The sequence below is a fragment of the Mytilus galloprovincialis genome, chromosome 4 (assembly GCF_965363235.1).
Source record: "Mytilus galloprovincialis chromosome 4, xbMytGall1.hap1.1, whole genome shotgun sequence".
Classification (NCBI taxonomy): domain Eukaryota; kingdom Metazoa; phylum Mollusca; class Bivalvia; order Mytilida; family Mytilidae; genus Mytilus; species Mytilus galloprovincialis.
Genome location: NC_134841.1, coordinates 6591728 through 6610871, shown reverse-complemented (window position 1 = coordinate 6610871; position 19144 = coordinate 6591728). Strand labels below are relative to the sequence as shown.

The following is a 19144-nucleotide window of genomic DNA, read 5'->3' as shown; positions in this document are numbered from 1 at the left end:
CACAATCTACATTTTCTATTTGTTCATTTGAAATATTGATATCTAAACTGTTTCCAGTTGAACAAAGCCTTTGTTTTGAACCAATAATCATTGATTTACACTTTTTGGCATTTCATTTCATACAATTTTGCAAACACCAGTTTTCAATTACATGAATATCATTTGGAAGGTTAGGAGTTAACTGAAGTAAATTATTACCTTTACAATGTAATGTAGAATCATCTGCATATAAATCTATTAATGAATGTTCTATATTAAGTGATAAATCATTGATATATAAAATAAATAACAGAGGGCCCAGGATAGAACCTTGTGGTACCCCAGTTTTTATGCATTTAGTATTAGACATGACGTTATTGACCTTAACTTGTTGGCTTCGTTCAAACAAGTAAGACTTAAACCAGTCTAGTGTACAATTTGAAACATTATAGTATTCAAGTTTTTTCAATAAAATTATGTGATTAACCAGATCAAAAGCTTTCTTTAAATCTAAAAATATAACTCCGTTTATCTCTCTAGAAAATCGTTCGACTTTAACTAAAACGTATGCGGGTGTGTTTGTAACATACACCCCATAATAGAACGTCCAAGACACGACCCGTACGCGTCTCAGATACGTTCAAGAAACTTTTTCCCTTCGTAGCGTGCATTCCATCTACGTTAGACATGCAAACGCCAGACATACGCAACCATACGTTTGACTTTCTTTAACGCCCGATAAACGCTTAGGTACGCTTCTCGTACGCCAGATATACGCTTTAAGCTCGTTGTGCTCACGTTACAGATATGATTGACAGGTTGAATGCATCTAAAATTACTAGCATTTTGGCAGCGTACATGATTTTTTAACACGCCCGGTGTACGTAGTAGGTACTATACGCTGATGTGTGACGCCGGTATTAAATGGAAGTGGCCGCATTTGTGTTTAGTCTAAAATGTAAATGCAAGTTGTAGTTGATGATAATACACAACATATATAAAGGTTGAGACTGAACACAAATGCGTTCACTTTCATTTTTGACAAAAAAACGTTTGAAAAGTGACATTTTCTGGCATATTTGATAGACTTTTCATATTCAAGCTTGAATTAGAGCGTCTTTAATGACTAAATCAGATCAAATCTTTCGTATACAGTAATTGAATCGAGTGAAGTAGACACTAACGTGTTTAAAAAGTGTCCAAAATCTTTCATCAGATGTACCTGAAAATTTGGGCCAAAATTAGCCCTTACGGGATCTACTCACAATCCAATGAGGATCATTAATAAAAATATCACGTTTTGTATTTATAACTGTCACATTTCAATATAGCATGAAACTTAATCTATATTAGTCCAGTAAAATAAAACATATGCTATTACTGTATAAAGTTCATATTATTTTTGAAAAAAAGAATATTTTTGCTGATTTTTAATCAAAATTGATCGTGAATGATCATTCAACACACTATTTTGATCATGAAAGACAAGGCATGACCTGGTAAAAGAAATGTTGTTTTCTGATTTAAGTCTTTTTTCAACATATTTTTACCATGGCAGATTTTCTTTGTTCATAATTGATCTACATTTTTGTACGTGCACTTTTGTTTGAAGCGTGTTATTACTTACTTCAAACAAGAATTAATGGTTTCATTTTTTGGTGATATATATATACACCCATATTTAGACCTGATATAATCTAAGAGGCAATGATACAAAACAAACAAACAAACAAACACATATTTTTATTTGCCAATCACGGCGCCCAAAATGAGCAGAATAATTACAATATAATTTTCAAACATAATGTGAAGTAAATTAAAAATAGGTTAAACAAAATACATAATATGATTGATTTTGATTTAATTGATTGATATAAAATATTAAAGCAAATGAAGTAGGCAATTTGTAATAATAAAAATATATAATATAATATGACCAAGTGTCTGTTACTCTAGTCCCTTTATTGGACAGCACACCTCATACATTACGGTATACTAATAATTTATCAAATGTAAAAGAAATAACTTATGTAAATGCAAATTTGATCACACATATCATTCTATATCTTTATATAGAGAAATCTAATTTAATATTGTATTAAATCTATTTTAATATTGTATTTCTGTTTATATTTAAAACCTCTAATAATTGACAAATTATTATCAAAATGTTTTTATCTTCGTTTCCCATTAGCCAAATAAAAAGAGATTTGTTATCAAATGTAATATACAATGCTGACGGCATCAACGAATGAGTGAAGCAAGTCTCATACGGGACTGAGTTTTACTGTGCGTATTGTTTGTTTTTTTTCTACATTTGCTATAAGTTATGGGGAGGGTTGATATCTCACAAAACATGTATAATCAACCAAATTTTTTCTTACCTGTCCGCAGTCTTGAACTTCTGTATTTTGTCTTGTATTTAAAGGAAGATCAAAAATATTTTGGTTCATTTATATTGTGACAAACGAGCTGATTTCAACTGCTATACTTGAGAGTTTTAAATCGTAATCAGTGACTAAGCAAAATGATAATGAGCCAGCCCGGGTTTTGTGAAAGAACGTCTCGTCCTTTTTCTCCTTTGGAAAGACATTGAAGCATGTTTTTTTTTTCTCTTTATTTTTACAAAAATCAACAACGTATTTTCTCTTTACACTGCGCATAAAAGTTAATGGAAGACAATCGTCTTAAACCGGTAATGAAAGAAAACGATGATAGTCCGTCGGAAGGGGACGATAAATGGCTGACCCGTGTGAAAAGAGCCATATCTCTTGCACGTTAAAAGACACCCTTGCAGATTTTGAAAAAGAGCAGGCTAATGCCGCTACAAGGCAGCACTTGCACCCGCAAAGTGGAAAGGGATTAATATAAGTTGCAAAACTTGTTTCCCAATCCACTATAAATGAATATGTTCAAACAAGGATTTGTATAGTAACTATACAAATCCTTGGTTCAAACTAATGGAAGATTATGGAAATATGCTGCTTCTGCGATGTGAATTGTGATATTGTAAAATAAATCAAATGAACGATTTAAGCTAGTTAACTAGCATGGTGTGGTGTGGATCAATTTTGTAGCACATATACTTAGATATCCCAAAACATTTATTCGAAAAATGCAAACATATATGGATTCGTTATTATTCGTTGGATACCAATTTTCGTGGATTTCGTTGGTAAAGCTGAACCACGAAATTAAATGTTCAAAGAATGACAAATTTCCTTTATGCAATCTACGCAAAACCGGTGACGAAATTAAATACAAATGAACATTCACGTTTTCCTTAATCCATGAAAACTGGTACCAACAAAAATAAGTGCATCCACAGTAAAACACGTACAAAAAGTTCTAGTATCAGTTTATATATGTTACTTTTTAAAAAAGTTTTTAGAGACTGTAAAGAATATAAATTTTAATCTGCACGTTTTGTATAAATGTTCAAAAAAGAACTAGTTGTATAGAGATTTCTTATTGAAGTGACGGTATGTTTCTATATTTTGTTTATTATTAATTTCTTTATTTCTATTTTCATCTTAATTAAGACCGGCAAAATAGCAAAACTCTGTATAAATCGCTATTTTTCCGGAGCCTGAAAAATAGCCAGTGACCACTGCCTTTCACGAATGATGATGTTGGGAGTTTTTCGACATTTATCAATGGCAAATTAGAGTTATCTCTCTTTATACAACTGACTGATTCTTTAATCCAATTTTAATAAGAGCATTTGGCTTCAGTATGAGAGTTTTCTGTGAAAGTGTGAGCGAATCGGATCTTTCCTTTTTGTTTGATTTTATGCTGCAATTTGGCCTTTTAATGCTGTTTTTAAAAGTTCATATTTGAGATTTCTCTGGGTGAGCTCGAAATATATACCAGGATTATTTCCCGCCATTTCTGAAATCCACATGAAGATGTCTGGCGACCTGAGAGAAACAACACATTCGTCATTACTTAAGCCAAAATGTTTACAATACACTTGTTTACAACACACTTAATACTATAAACCTATGTAAATCATAAACTACATGTTAATCATTATATATGCAGAGTAAGTAATGTGATCACAAGTAAATAAGCCTTGAGAAATCAGGGGAGGTAATTATGACATTGTATATCTTGAACATTTTACCTCCAAAATGGGACATTGATTAAAAAGGATACAAAAACTTGATAAGGGAGCTACCATTTGATTTTTATGGGGTTGAGGGCTAGGATGAAATTTGAAAAAAAGGAGTTTTAAGTTAAAAAAAAAATGGCAGAATGAGCAACTTGGCAAAAAAAGACAAAACAGGATGACTATTTATGTCAAAAAAGGTCAGGATAAACTAAGAAAAAAGAGGCAGGACCGAAAAGAGTGAAAAATAAAAAGGTAGGACAGAGATTTCAACTAAAAAAAAGGCAGGACAAAATTTTTCAACCTAGCCCCCCCTAAAAATCAAATGGTAGCTCCCTAAAGGCCAAACTCGAAAGCACCAGAAAATTTTCCCTGCTTTCTAATATGTTATAATACAGGAGTCGGTTTCACAAAAAAATTTACGACTAAGATTGGTCTTAAGTCGTGAGTTTTTTTGTGAAATAGACTCCAGATTAATAGTCATAAGGGAGCAATCATTTTACTTCTAGGGTTACTGTATGATTCAATGGTCTAATGTCAGCAGGATTGCATATATATAAAAAAGAAGATGTGGTATGATTGCCAATGAGACAACTATCCACAAAAGACCAAAATGACACAGACATTAACAACTATAGGTCACCGTACGGCCTTCAACAATGAGCAAAGCCCATACCGCATAGTCAGCTATAAAAGGCCCCGATAAGACAATGTAAAACAATTCAAACGAGAAAACTATCGGCCTTATTTATGTAAAAAAATGAACGAAAAACAAATATGTAACACATAAACAAATGACAACCACTGAATTACAGGCTCCTGACTTGGGACAGGCACATACACTTTTTCCCATGAAAGTGGGCATGAAGCTGGATTCAGGAATCAGTTTCTTAAAAAAAAACTAACTATTAAGATTTATCATAACTAAGTATTTTTGTGAAATTGATGGACAGAATATTTTTTTATTATTAACCGCTTGGACAAGGATTTTTATAGTAAAAACTATACAATGACATGAATACACCTTATATTTGTCCGCTATTACTGGACATGACACAAATTCCCGTAAAATTTTGACGTCATAATAGAATGGAAAAGGGATTGTTGAATGACGTCAAAAGTTCAAGCAGGACTGATTCTCGGGGTCAAGCGGTAATAGCGATAATGTGTATGGCTAGGCTTGGCATAAATATGTATTTCATTGAAAAAAAGAAACCTTTACCTAATAGTAAACCTTGGACAGAGTTGTACAACATCACAACATAAGAAAGACTATAAAAATCAGTTGAAAAAGGCTTTACTTAATATCACAATGATTCAAATCGCTAAAACAACAAACAAAAACAGTAAAGACACAAAGGGAAGTTCTGAGAGTACTCATAGTAGTTACTGGAAGGTCTGAGAGTACTCATAGTAGTTACTGGAAGGTCTGAGAGTACTCATAGTAGTTACTGGAAAGTCTGAGAGTACTCATAGTAGTTACTGGAAAGTCTGAGAGTACTCATAGTAGTTACTGGAGCTACTTCAAAGGGAAGGTCTGAGAGTACTCATAGTAGTTACTGGAGACACAAAGGGAAGGTCTGAGAGTACTCATAGTAGTTACTGGAAAGCTACTCATAGTAGTTACTGGAAAGTCTGAGAGTACTCATAGTAGTTACTGGAAAGTCTGAGAGTACTCATAGTAGTTACTGGAAACACAAAGGGAAGGTCTGAGAGTACTCATAGTAGTTACTGGAGACACAAAGGGAAGGTCTGAGAGTACTCATAGTAGTTACTGGAAAGCTACTCATAGTAGTTACTGGAAAGTCTGAGAGTACTCATAGTAGTTACTGGAAAGCTACTTCAAAGACCATTGTATTTATAAAAAACTTGAACCATATTAATTTTTCAGAGTTTGTCGTAAAAGATTTAACAGTCACTTGATGGTGTGTAGATATGAATTGTTGGTAAAAGAAAGAGCTCTCATCTTATCATTCCATATGATGAAAACTTCAATGATGAGAAGATGATGCTGATTAGATACAAAGATCAAAGGTCCATAGTTCTGAAAAGTTTCTTTCCTAACCTACATGATCCAGGTAAGACTAACTGTCTAATTGATGAGGATAAAAGTTCTGCTGCCTTCAATGCAATTACGCAATCACAATTTTCTCTCGGACAACACTATTAAATCATTGTGGTCCTATGACTAGTGCAGTTGATCAATGTTTGTCAAGTCATCTAGGAGAACTAACCTGGACAAAAAAATGTGGAATGTAAGATCGTAGAATAACAATATGTCCCCTCTTTTCCATACCAAAACCTATAACCAATAAGATTTTTAAAACTGAAGATCAGTACCCAACATGGTCCCCTAATGGCATTTTGATGCATGGCTGTTGCACATCTAGAGGAAAGATTATGAAGAAGGTGTGGTGCAAAAGTTCCTTTAACAATTAAAACATTGGCAATGATTTTTGTGTTGGTATGACACATGTTTCCTGAATAAGCTTCCATCAGGTAGACATGAGACCAAAATATTTTAAAAATGAGATTGCAAAATTGTAAAACCCAGAAAAACATGAATGTACCCAAATTGTACCCATTTTGATAGTTGTTTCACCTATGTTAATTTATGATCCATACCAAAGTTTCCATTCTGTGTTTATTTTTTAGATGTTTCAAACTTTCCTGATTAACTATTCTACAGTTCCACCAATTTGATTTTACGTCCATATTGAATCATAGAAGAATGGGTCTAGACTGATTTCCAAACAATCCATGATTCTGTAATGAGGAACAGCAGTACCCAAATTGCATCCATGCTTAAATTCACGTACATCCTTAAAAATAGAATATTAGATGTTTTGTTATATTTCTAATTCTTCAAATATTTAGAACAAATTAACATTAGTTCATGCTGTCAATTCATTTTTAACCGGATTTTTGTGACAAAAATGTCGGTTATTGATTTTGGGATGTACGGCGGGCGGGCGGGCGGGCGTCAATCAAATGTTGTCCGTGCATTAACTCATGAACCGTTCAACCAAAGCTTTTAAAATTTTAATATGTTGTTACTGACAACTAAATGAAGGTCAAGTTTAATAATGGCGATTTTGACTTTTACCGTTCAGGAGTTATGGTTCTTGAAAGATTGAAAAATGGAGTTTCCAGTCGTGTCCGTGCATTTACGCATGAACTTCTACCTAAGCTTCCCAAATTTTAATATGTTGTTACTGATGACAAAATGGAGGTCAAGTTCAATAATGACGATTTTGACTTTTACCGTTCAGGAGTTATGGTTCTTGAAAGATTGAAAAATGGTGTTTCCAGTCGTGTCCGTGCATTTTCTCATGAACCATTCAACCAAAGCTTTTTAAATTTTAATATGTTGTTACTGATGGCAAATTAGAGGTCAAGTTCAATAATGACGATTTTGACTTTTACCGTTCAGGAGTTATGGTTCTTGAAAGATTGTGAAATGGCGTTTCCATTCACGTTGTTGCATTTACTCATGAACCATTCAATCTAAGCTTTTCAAATTTTAAGATGTTAATACTGATGACAAAATGGAGGTCAAATTTGATATTGACGATTTTCACTTTCACCATTCATCAGTAATGGTTCTTGTGATATTGCCAGGACACAAATAAATATTTATAAATCCGGTTTGCTGTCGTTGTGACAGCCTCTTGTTTTTTTTAAATTGATGCTCGTAACATATTATATTTGTTCTTTTAAAAAAAAAAAGAATGTTTTGTGGACATTTCATCATCGTTTCCGTAGATTTGACTTTTTCCAGTGAAGAATTTACCTGTTGATCTTAGTGTGAATGTTTTGTGTTATTTAGATATATTAACCTACTTGAAAGACTAGCATAATGTCAAATTATAAAAATTACAATTTCTTTTGTTCAGTCCTTTTCCTTTTAGAAAATTGTGCACTTTTGTTCAATATAAAAAACGGTATCCAATTGAAATAGGAGGGCTACCAGTGTGCTCTTTTAAAAATACAACTAAAAGAGATATGAGATTTTTCACTTTATTCAAACCTAATTGGAACTCAAAAGCTATGATATTTAAGAATTAAACATAAGGGCAATGGGGCCTTTTCAAGCTTCCAAAGAGCAGAAATATAAAATTACAATTAGAGTTATCTCTCTTTGTTTATACATGTAACACATTGAAATGATATTAATTTAAGCAGAAAAATATTTCTATTACAAATGATAAAAACATGAAGGTATCTGTAGGATAGGTATGATTGATGCTGTTGTTTACATTCACTGAGAAATTGATTTTTTTTACAGTTCTATGCAAAAAGGAATGGTTTGTGATTGTATACCAGCTTTTGATGAGAAAAGAAGAGTGTTTTATGTAAAGAGATGGGTCTGTCTGGCAAAGTATTGAATATAATGTATTAAGAACTATTGTACATGTACCTAGAAGTTCTAGATAGTGTCAATCTTACCAGATAACGCTGGTTGTAATCTGTTGTCAGTGTTATATATGTTTACATTCATATACATATAATTGATGCTGTTGATCCTAAAAGAAATTATGTTGTTTTTATTGCGATCTTTATACAGAAAAATTTGAATGGAAAAAAGAATTCCCAATAATTTTTTGAAAATCATGCACCTAATAGTGACCACACTGAATGCTAAATCAAGTAATATTTTATTGTTTTTTTTTTCCCAATTTGATTATAGACCATGTATTATTAGATTCATTAACCAAAACTGATTGCCTTTCTACGAAGGGTTATCAATTGTATACCAGAATGACAAAAACAGTAAGGTACATTTTTATTGTCTGAATATTATTGGAAAATGTTTGTAAGCTTTGGTGTATTTTATGATTTTATGATTTTTTGAGAATTAGTGTCTTGTAAGTTTTGCTATTTTTAACTTTAATGTGTAACCAACATCTTAAAACAGGGTACCTAACCTTTTTCAGACTAAAAAACTAACTAACCCAGGCTGTAGCAAAAAACGTTTGAACAGTTTTAGGCAAACCAAGTTTTAAACATTTCTTTGACTTGTTCAGTAAGGCTGGTTTCAAAAAGACAAATTTCAAAAATGGATTATCTAAATGACCTTTGTCTGCAATATATTGCCATCTTTGATTTTATTCCGTTGTTTATTTCAGGTAGAGGGGAACTTTGTTTTAGGTAGAGGAGAAAGATGGATCAGGTAGGATTTTTACTTTTGTTATATTTATCAATTATATAAATATTTTAGTTAATCTGGCCAAAGGCTAGTTAATCTGACCAAAGGCTAGTTTAAACTTTTGCTATCACTTGCATCCATTGTCTGGCCTCAATAAACTTTTCAAAGATCTTCTTTATAACCAATTGAAGAAAACATTGATATGATTGATCCCTAGGGTGCGTTGAATTGATGATTTTATTTCAATTCAGCAACAAACATGGCCACCATTGCTGAAAATATAACAAAACCATAAATGCAAGTAATTGTCTGATATCTTGAAACAAATTTTTTTTTACTTTGCATGAACCTGATGTTAGTATATGCAGAAAATAATAGAAAACATTTCTGTCAAAAACTTTGGTTTTAGTGAACATCATTCGTGCTTTTAGAGGCATCATCACTTCCATTCAATGTTGAGCAAATGGTTGGAAAACTATGATGCTATATTGCACGAATTATTCAGCAAATTGAATTCTCATAATTGACAATCAGCTGTCATTAGAGAATTGGTATTAAGTACCTACTGAACAAACAATATTTCTAGTTTATCCTGCATAATGGCGATCACTAAGACGCTTGGTGAACGTTAATAGTGCAGGGATACAGGCGATCCCCTCTATATGGTAAATGACGTCATAAAGGCGTGCATTATTAACGAGTTTTTCCCGGTGACTGACAAACTCGAAAGTGGTCTAGTGGATGCTGTGTTTTATGTTGCATTTTTTTAACTGCTTAAACTGTTAATCTTATACATTAAGATTAAATGTGTAGAGACACGTTAACAACTTATGTATTTCTTATTAGATCTAAACTATAGCATAGAGATATGTTATTTGCCATGTTACCATTGTCACAATAATTTTTGTAAGAACAGTTATTTCAGACCATAAATAGTTTTAAAATGGTAAATATTAGTTTTCCAAAAGTGTTTGATTGTTCAAAATTTGTTTGATATAAAATCTAAGGGAGATAACTCGTGTCTCTTTTTGACAAGTATTCTGGAGTAGATAACATCTTGTTAAGCACTGTCAAACATATTACATCACACATCAGAATTACTATAGCTATGATTCATCTGGTTGATTTGACACAGCATATTATATATTATTGAAAGAAAAGGCAGTAAAAATGTATTTCAGTCTAGTGTACTAGTTGTAGGATTCTCATATTTGAGGGGCGTTACCCCTAAAGACGTGAGACAACTACATCTGATTTACATAGAAGATATTAAAGAGCAATTAGTTTTGATAAAACAGGAATAGCGTCATATAATGTTCATATATACTTGATAGAACATTAATGCAGTAAAGTTTTTTTTATGGTATTTTCCTAAAGAAAGAAAAATCCATATATACTTTTATTATATTATTTATGAATAAATGGAAAAATGCCTAACTTGCAGAATGTTGGAGATACCCCAACCCATAGAGTGGATGGTCTGATACAATGAAATTGTTTCTTTATCTGACTGTCCACAACTTAAACTCCAACAACTTAAACTCATTTTCTTCTAATTGTGTCTTTTATAAGGAATGATTTAATATTGAGTTGCACTTAGGGGATTTCATCATCTTTTTTGTTGCTCCCTCAAATACCTTATATCATATACTAAAGAGCATTAAAATGGCACTTATTAGCTCACCTGGCCGAAAGGCCAAGTGAGCTTTTGTCATCACTTGGCGTCCGGCGTCCGTCGTCATTGCGTCGTCCGTCGTCGTGGTCCGGCGTTAACTTTTACAAAAATCTTTTCCTCTGAAACTACTGGGCCAAATTCAACCAAACTTGGCCACAATCATCATTGGGGTATCTAGTTTAAAAAATGTGTCCGGTGACCCGGCCAACCAACCAAGATGGCCACCATGGCTAAAAATAGAACATAGGGGTAAAATGCAGTTTTTGGCTTATAACTCAAAAACCAAAGCATTTAGAGCAAATCTGACAGGGTAATATTGTTCATCAGGTCAAGATCTATCTGCCCTGAAATTTTCAGATGAATCGAACATTTCGTTGTTGGGTTGCTGCCCCTGAAATGGTAATTTTAAGAAAATTTTGCTGTTTTTGGTTATTATCTTGAATATTATTATAGATAGAGATAAACTGTAAACAGCAATAATGTTCAGCAAAGTAAGATATACAAATAAGTCAACATGACCAAAATGGTCAGTTGACCACTTTAGGAGTTATTGCCCTTTATAGTCAATTTTTAACCATTTTTCGTAAATCTTAGTAATCTTTTAGAAAAATCTTCTCCTCTGAAACTACTGGGCCAAAATTAACCAAACTTGGCCATAATCATCATTGGGGTATCTAGTTTAAAAAATGTGTCCGGTGACCCGGCCAACCAACCAAGATGGCCGCCATGGCTAAAAATAGAACATAGGGGTAAAATGCAGTTTTTGGCTTATAACTCAAAAACCAAAGCATTTAGAGCAAATCTGACATCGGGTAAAATTGTTCATCAGGTCAAGATCTATCTGCCCTGAAATTTTCAGATGAATCGGACATTCCGTTGTTGGGTTGCTGCCCCTGAAATGGTAATTTTAAGGAAATTTTGCTGTTTTTGGTTATTATCTTGAATATTATTATAGATAGAGATAAACTGTAACAGCAATAATGTTCAGCAAAGTAAGATATACAAATAAGTCAACTTTACCAAAATGGTCAGTTGACCACTTTAGGAGTTATTGCCCTTTATAGTCAATTTTTAACCATTTTTCGTAAATCTTAGTAATCTTTTAGAAAAATCTTCTCCTCTGAAACTACTGGGCCAAAGGAGTAGGGGCATTAAGGCCTGGTTTTGGCCCAAGAAAATAAAATGTTTGATAACTTTTTTAAATTGGCACATAATCTTTAGAAATGCATAGGGTCAAGAATTATAAATGAAAAACATTAAGATTCTTATGTGATGACGTCACAATTACGTCATAATATGTACTGTTTTCACAAAAACGATGAAAATTCAGAATTTATGCAGTTTTCTATCTTTATTTCTGTTGTGGAAACATCGTGCGCAGCCAAGAAACAACAAAATAATTTAACTGAAGCTTTATTATTACTATTGACAAAATCTCACCAAATATAAAGTTGTTTCTTGGGTGCGCACATACTTTTCCAATCGAAAATATACTCAAAAATTTGATGAAAAACAAGGAAAATCACAAAATTTTACAAAATATGCAAATTAAGGGTTGATTTGTTGCCATGGTAACTTGTTCAATGTCCAAAATTATTTTGTTTTTCTGAATACCTTCTACCTGAGATACTTTTCAGTAATTCAAAAATATGTATGATAATTTTTAAATTTGCAGTAATTTTTGGCCAAATAAGGGCCTTATTGCCCCTACTCCTTTAACCAAACTTAGCCATATTCATCATTGAGCTCAAAAACCAAAGCATTAAGAGCAAATCTGACAGGAAGTAAAATTGTTGATCAGGTCACGATCTATCTGCCCTGGAATTTTCAGATGAATCAGAAAATCGGTTGTTAGGTTGCTGCCCCTGAATTGGTAATTTGAGGAAATTTTGCTGTTTTTTTGTTATTATCTTGAATATTATTATAGATAGAGATAAACTGTAAACAGCAAAAATGTACAGCAAAGTAAGAACTAAAAATAAGTCAGTATGACCAAAATAGTCAATTGACCCCCTAAGGAGTTATTGCCCTTCATAGTCAATTTTTAACAATTTTCTTAAAATTTGAAGATTTTCAATAACATTTTCCACAGAAAGTACTGTTATAGAGAGAGATAATTGTAAGCAGCAAGAATGTTTAGTAAAGTAAGATCTACAAACACATCACCATCACCAAAACACAATTTTGTCATGAATCCATCTGTGTCCATTGTTTAATATTCACATAGACCAAGGTGAGCGACACAGGCTCTTTAGAGCCTCTAGTTTTTATTTCTCTCAATTTTAAATTTGCAGTTCAGGTAGTAGCTGTGCCAGGTTCTCAGAAATGTTTTGATGTATCAATAACAGTTTGATATTTGTGATCCTCTTCTATACTGTTCTGTGGGATTTTTGTAGATTGAGGATTATTTCCATTTTCATGAGTTTGCATACATTCTTAAAGAAAATTGTAATTCTTTGAATATTTAGCTTTGTGGTTCACCTGTACCCAGGACCTGTATCACAACAAGAGTGCACACGCTGAAATGTCTCGCCTTCTATACTAATCATTGATATTATGTTGACAGTCCTAAGTATAAAGCTAAGCTTTATTACAACTGTCACATAAACTTAACATTAACCAAGATAACTAAACAAAGACCAATGAACCTTGAAAATGAGGTCAAGGTCAGATGAACCATGCCAGGCAGACTTTACAGCTAACAATGCTTCTATACAACATATATAGTTGACCCATTACTTATAGTTTAAGAAAAATAGACCAAAACACAAAAACTTAACACTGTGCAATGAACCAGGAAAATGAGGTCACGGTCAAATAAAACCTGCGCGACTGACATAAAGATCATAAAATATTTCCATACACCAAATATAGTTGACCTATGGCATTTAGTATTAGATAAAAAGACCAAAACTCAAAAACTTAACTTTGACCACTGAACCATGAAAATGAGGTCAAGGTCACATGACATCTGCCCGCTAGACATGTACACCTTACAATCATTCCATACAACAAATATAGTAGACCTATTGCATATAGTATGAGAAAAACAGACCATTACACAAAAATTTAACTATAACCACTGAACCATGAAAATGAGGTCAAGGTCAGATGACACCTGCCAGTTGGACATGTACACCTTACAGTCCTTCCATACACTGAATATACTAGCCCTATTGCTTATAGTATCTGAAATATGGACTTGACCACCAAAACTTAACCTTGTTCACTGATCCATGAAAAGTGGTCAAGGTCAAGTGAAAACTGTCTGACAGACATGAGGACCTTGCAAGTACACACATATCAAATATAGTTATCCTATTACCGGTACTTATAATAAGAGAGAATTCAACATTACAAAAAAATTGAACTTTTTTTCAAGTGGTCACTGAACCATGAAAATGAGGTCAAGGACATTGGACATGTGACTGACGGAAACTTCGTAACATGAAACATCTATATACAAAGTATGAAGCATCCAGGTCTTCCACCTTCTAAAATATAAAGCTTTAAAGAAGTGAGCTAACACCGCTGCCGCCGGATCACTATCCCTATGTCGAGCTTTCTGCAACAAAAGTTGCAGGCTCGACAAAAATGAATATCCCAAATTATAAAGAATCCATAGAAGTACAACTCCATGATATTCCCTGATTCATATTGCTATAATTGAAGGCTGGTTTGGCTCAATAAACTACACATATTATAGTGTGTTGACAATATAAAATGTACATGTCAATATAACACAGCTACTGTCCATTTATCATGCTTGATATCAAAATGGTGCTCACAATATTCAAAAGAGTACCATTAACAGAACACTAATGTTAAAACAACTGATTCATTTTTAGCTCACCTGGCCCAAAGGGCCAAGTGAGCTTTTCTCATCACTTTGCGTCCGTCGTCCGTCGTTGTCTGTTACTTTTACAAAAATCTTCTCCTCTAAAACTACTTGGTCAAATTTAACCAAACTTGGCCACAATCATCCTTGGGGTATTTAGTTAAAAAAAATGTGTCCGATGAGCTGGCCATCAAACCAAGATGGCCGCCATGGCTAAAAATAGAACGCCGGGGTAAAATGTATATTTTGGCTTATATCTTTAAAACCAAAGCATTTAGAGCAAATCTGACATGGGGTAAAATTGTTGATCAGGTCAAGATCTATCTGCCCTGAAATTTTCAGACGAATCGGACAACCTGTTGTTGGGTTGCTGCCCCTGAATTGGTAATTTTAAGGAAATTTTGCAGTATTTTGTTATTATCTTGAATACTATTATAGATAGAGATAAACCGTAAACAGCAATAATGTTCAGCAAAATTAGACCTACAAATAAGTCAAACATGACCGTAATTGTCAGTCAACCCCTTAAGGAGTTATTGCCCTTTATAAAATTGAGAAAGGAAATGGTGAATATGTCAAAGCGACAACCACCCGACCATAGAGCAAACAACAGCCGAAGGCAACCAATGGGTCTTCAATGTAGCGAGGATTCCCGCACCCGTAGGTGTCCTTCAGCTGGCCCCTAAAATATGCATAATAGTACAGTGATAATGGACGTCATACTAAACTCCGAATTATACACAAGAAACTAAAATTTAAAATCATACAAGACTAACAAAGGCCAGAGGCTCCTGACTTGGGACAGGCGCAAAATTGCGGCGGGGTTAAACATGTTTATGAGATCTCAACCCTCCCCCTATACCTCTAGCCAATGTAGAAAAGTAAAAGAATAACAATACGCACATTAAAATTCAGTTCAAGAGAAGTCCGAGTCTGATGTCAAAAGATGTAACAAAAGAAAATAAATAAAATGACAATAATACATAAATAACAACAGACTACTAGCAGTTAACTGACAAGCCAGCTCCAGACCTCAATTAAACTGATTGAAAGATTATGTCTTCATCATATGAATATCAGGTACAATCCCTCCCGTTAGGGGTTTAGTATCATACTATCATAAAATATATGAGAAGAACATAACCCGTGTCATGCCAACAACTGTTTTTTTAGAAATAAATGTGTTTAGTTTCGATGCAAAGACCCTATCAGTGAATCAATGTTAAAGCCAAAATATGCAATCTTTAATGACCTGACAACAGTATCGTAACTATATCCCCTTTTAATAAGTCTATTTAAAGGTTTTGTTAGTTTCTGAGGAGAATACTGACATTTTTGTGCTTTATAAAGAATATTTCCATAAAATTTTGGATGTGAAATACCTGAAGGTATAAGATGTCTGCATGTTGAGTTATATTTACGAATTATTTCCTTATACCGGTGATAAAATTTAGTAAATGTTTTGACCAGTTTGTGATATCGAAAACCCTGGTGTAATAATTTTTCAGTAATACATAAATTTCTCTCGCTAAAATCTAATACATTGTTACATACACGAGCGAATCGTACAAGTTGAGATATATAAACACCATAAGATGGTGACAAGGGAATGTCACCATCTAAAAATTGATAATTAACAATAGGAAATGAAAAATCATCTCTTTTATCATAAATTTTTGTATTAAATTATAGTCAATTTTAACAACTTTTTCGTCATTTTTTGTAACTTGTACAAAAATCTTCTTCTCTGAAACTACTGGGCCAAATTTAAACTAACTTGGCCACAATCATAATTGTGGTATATAGTTTTAAAAATGTGTCTGATGACCCCACCTACCAAACAAAATGGCTGACATGGCTAAAATTAGAACATAGTGGTAAAATGAGTTTTTGCATTATATCTTTAAAACTAAGACATTTAGGGCAAATCTTTCAAGATTTAAATGTCCATAAGAATAAGATCTATCCCCTCACAAATTTTCAACCCGTTGTTGGGTTGCTGCCCTTAAATTGGTAATTTTAAGAAAATTTTGCAGTTTTTGGTTTTTATCTTGAATACTATTATAGATAGAGATAAACTGTTAACAGCAATAATGTTCAGCAAAGTAAGATCTACAAATAAGCTAACATGACCAAAATTGTCAGAGAACCCCTTAAGGAGTTATTGTCCTTTATAGTCAATATTGAACAACTTTTTGTCATTTTTGTAACTTGTACAAAAATCTTCTTTTCTAAAACTATGGGCCAAATTAAACCAAACTTGGCCACAATCATTACTAGGGTATCTATTTTGAAAAAGAGTCTAATGACCCCACCTACTAACCAAGATGGCCGACATCAGTAAATACAGTAACAGGTGAGCTACACAGGCTCTTGAGAGCCTCTAGTTTGTTATTATCTTGAATATTATTATAGATAGAGATAAACTGTAAACAGCAATAATGTACAGCAAAGTAAGACCTAAAAATAAGTCAACATGACCAAAATGGTCAATTGACCCCCTAAGGAGTTATTGTCCTTTAGGCCAATTTAAATTAATTGATAGATTTTCATCCCCGCCCGCCCCGATTTTTTTTATTTTTGAAAAAATTACGATTTCCGGATTTCGTTCATTTCGGTTACCGGTAACCGTCGATAATTTCGTTTCATGTAAAACTTCCTGTTTCAAATTTCGGTTATCGTATTCTTACTGAATGATTAAGTCGATATATTCTGCTGATCTATGATGACAACATCATTTACCGAGAATAGAGATTGAATTCGAGAAGGGCGTGAAATATTCGGGTTACGAGTAATACGCTGTGTCCAAGAACGCAAATCGCCGTATGTCAGAAATGACACAAATGTTTGTGAGTAAAACACCTTGGATTTGTTTTATTTATACAATGACTTTGTGTCAAGAAATTTGGACTGTGAATGAAACCCAAAAGCGTAAAAATCGTGGAACACATTTGACTGGAATAAAGAATTTGACATAAGCATGAACTTTTTAGATTGGTGTCAGACCGTATATTGAGTTCAGAAAATCAACAAAAATACGCATTTTTAAGTTATTAATTTCTAGCAAACTCTTAGATTTAACTTTAGCCATGCCTTTCGATTATTTTGTAGAAAAACAGCAAACATCCTGTACCCACGATAGAGTCATTAAACAACTTTATGTTCTACATTGTATTAATTATATTTGCATCTTGCATATTTAAAAGGACCAACCCTATTATTTCAACACTGTTTGAGTTTTCATTTTATTCTGTACTTATCGTACTCGTGTTGCATACCAATGCACTTGCTTCATTTTATAAGGACAACAAAACATTGCTTAGAAAGCAAAATACACTTGATTTAGGTAGTCCAACTGAAAAGAGCATTTCTCCACATTTCTGATGTTTACTATAAAATAGGTTTCTAAAGCGGCAATTACATGTATAATAGTGGTTGCTATAAATCAGAGATATATTATTTACGAATTTGAAAAAGCGGCACCAGCATATGGAGTATATGTGTCTCAATTGATACATTACTTTAGAGCTTAAGCTCAACGTACATTGATTTTGTTGAACGAGGAATACTGCTTTCTCAAAAGTTGATAAGACAGGACTAAGAATCAATCAAATTAAGGTCATCGCTCAAGCAATTTTATGGTCGCAATCATGAGCTGATTGGCCATCATTACAAAACTGTGTCAGAAATCATATCTCAGTGATATTTTTCCTCAGTCATAACAACCTTCCGTCATTACCGAACTGAACAAAGAAATAACATGACGGGTGCCGTATACAGTGCAGGAAATGCTTACCCTTCCAGAGCACCTGATTTCACACCTGGTTTTTTTAATAGTGGAGTTGTTGTTTCCTACTTATTATTTGTAACTGTTGATGTAAATGTCTTTTGGTTTCATGAGTCTTTGGTTACTCATTGGTTTTGATTGTTATTGTCTTATACACGATACCTTATGGATGTATTTACATGATATAAGCTTATTATTACACTTGCATATATGAATAACACGTGACAAGAAGTTTTCAAATGAAATAAAATTTAAAAAATAAAATCCTCCCACTGCCCCATTTTTTTCAAAAATTTGGATGAAAATCTACTAATTAATTTTAGTTGGCCTTATAGTCAATTTTTAACAATTTTCATAAAATTTGTGAATTTTTACTAACATTTTCCACTGAAACTACTGGGCCAAGTAGCAGCAAGAATGTTGAGTACAAACACATCACCATCACCAAAACACAATTTTGTCATGAATCCATCTGCGTCCTTTGTTTAATATTCACATAGACCTAGGTGAGCGACACAGGCTCTTAAGAGCCTCTAGTTACGGATATTTTGTTGCTTCTGAATTTTTTAAACCTTTTCTTTATATTCTATAACCTCTAGGCTAGG

General features: G+C 33.2%; 1 long non-coding RNA gene across 1 annotated transcript; it reads left to right on the top strand.

The window, feature by feature from the left end:
• The first annotated feature begins 3873 nt into the window (after positions 1 to 3873).
• On the top strand, positions 3874 to 8616 carry LOC143071243 (uncharacterized). The gene is made up of 3 exons (XR_012976832.1): positions 3874 to 4024; positions 5982 to 6168; positions 8379 to 8616. It is a non-coding gene; the product is annotated as an uncharacterized LOC143071243 (long non-coding RNA).
• The last annotated feature ends 10528 nt before the right edge of the window (positions 8617 to 19144 follow it).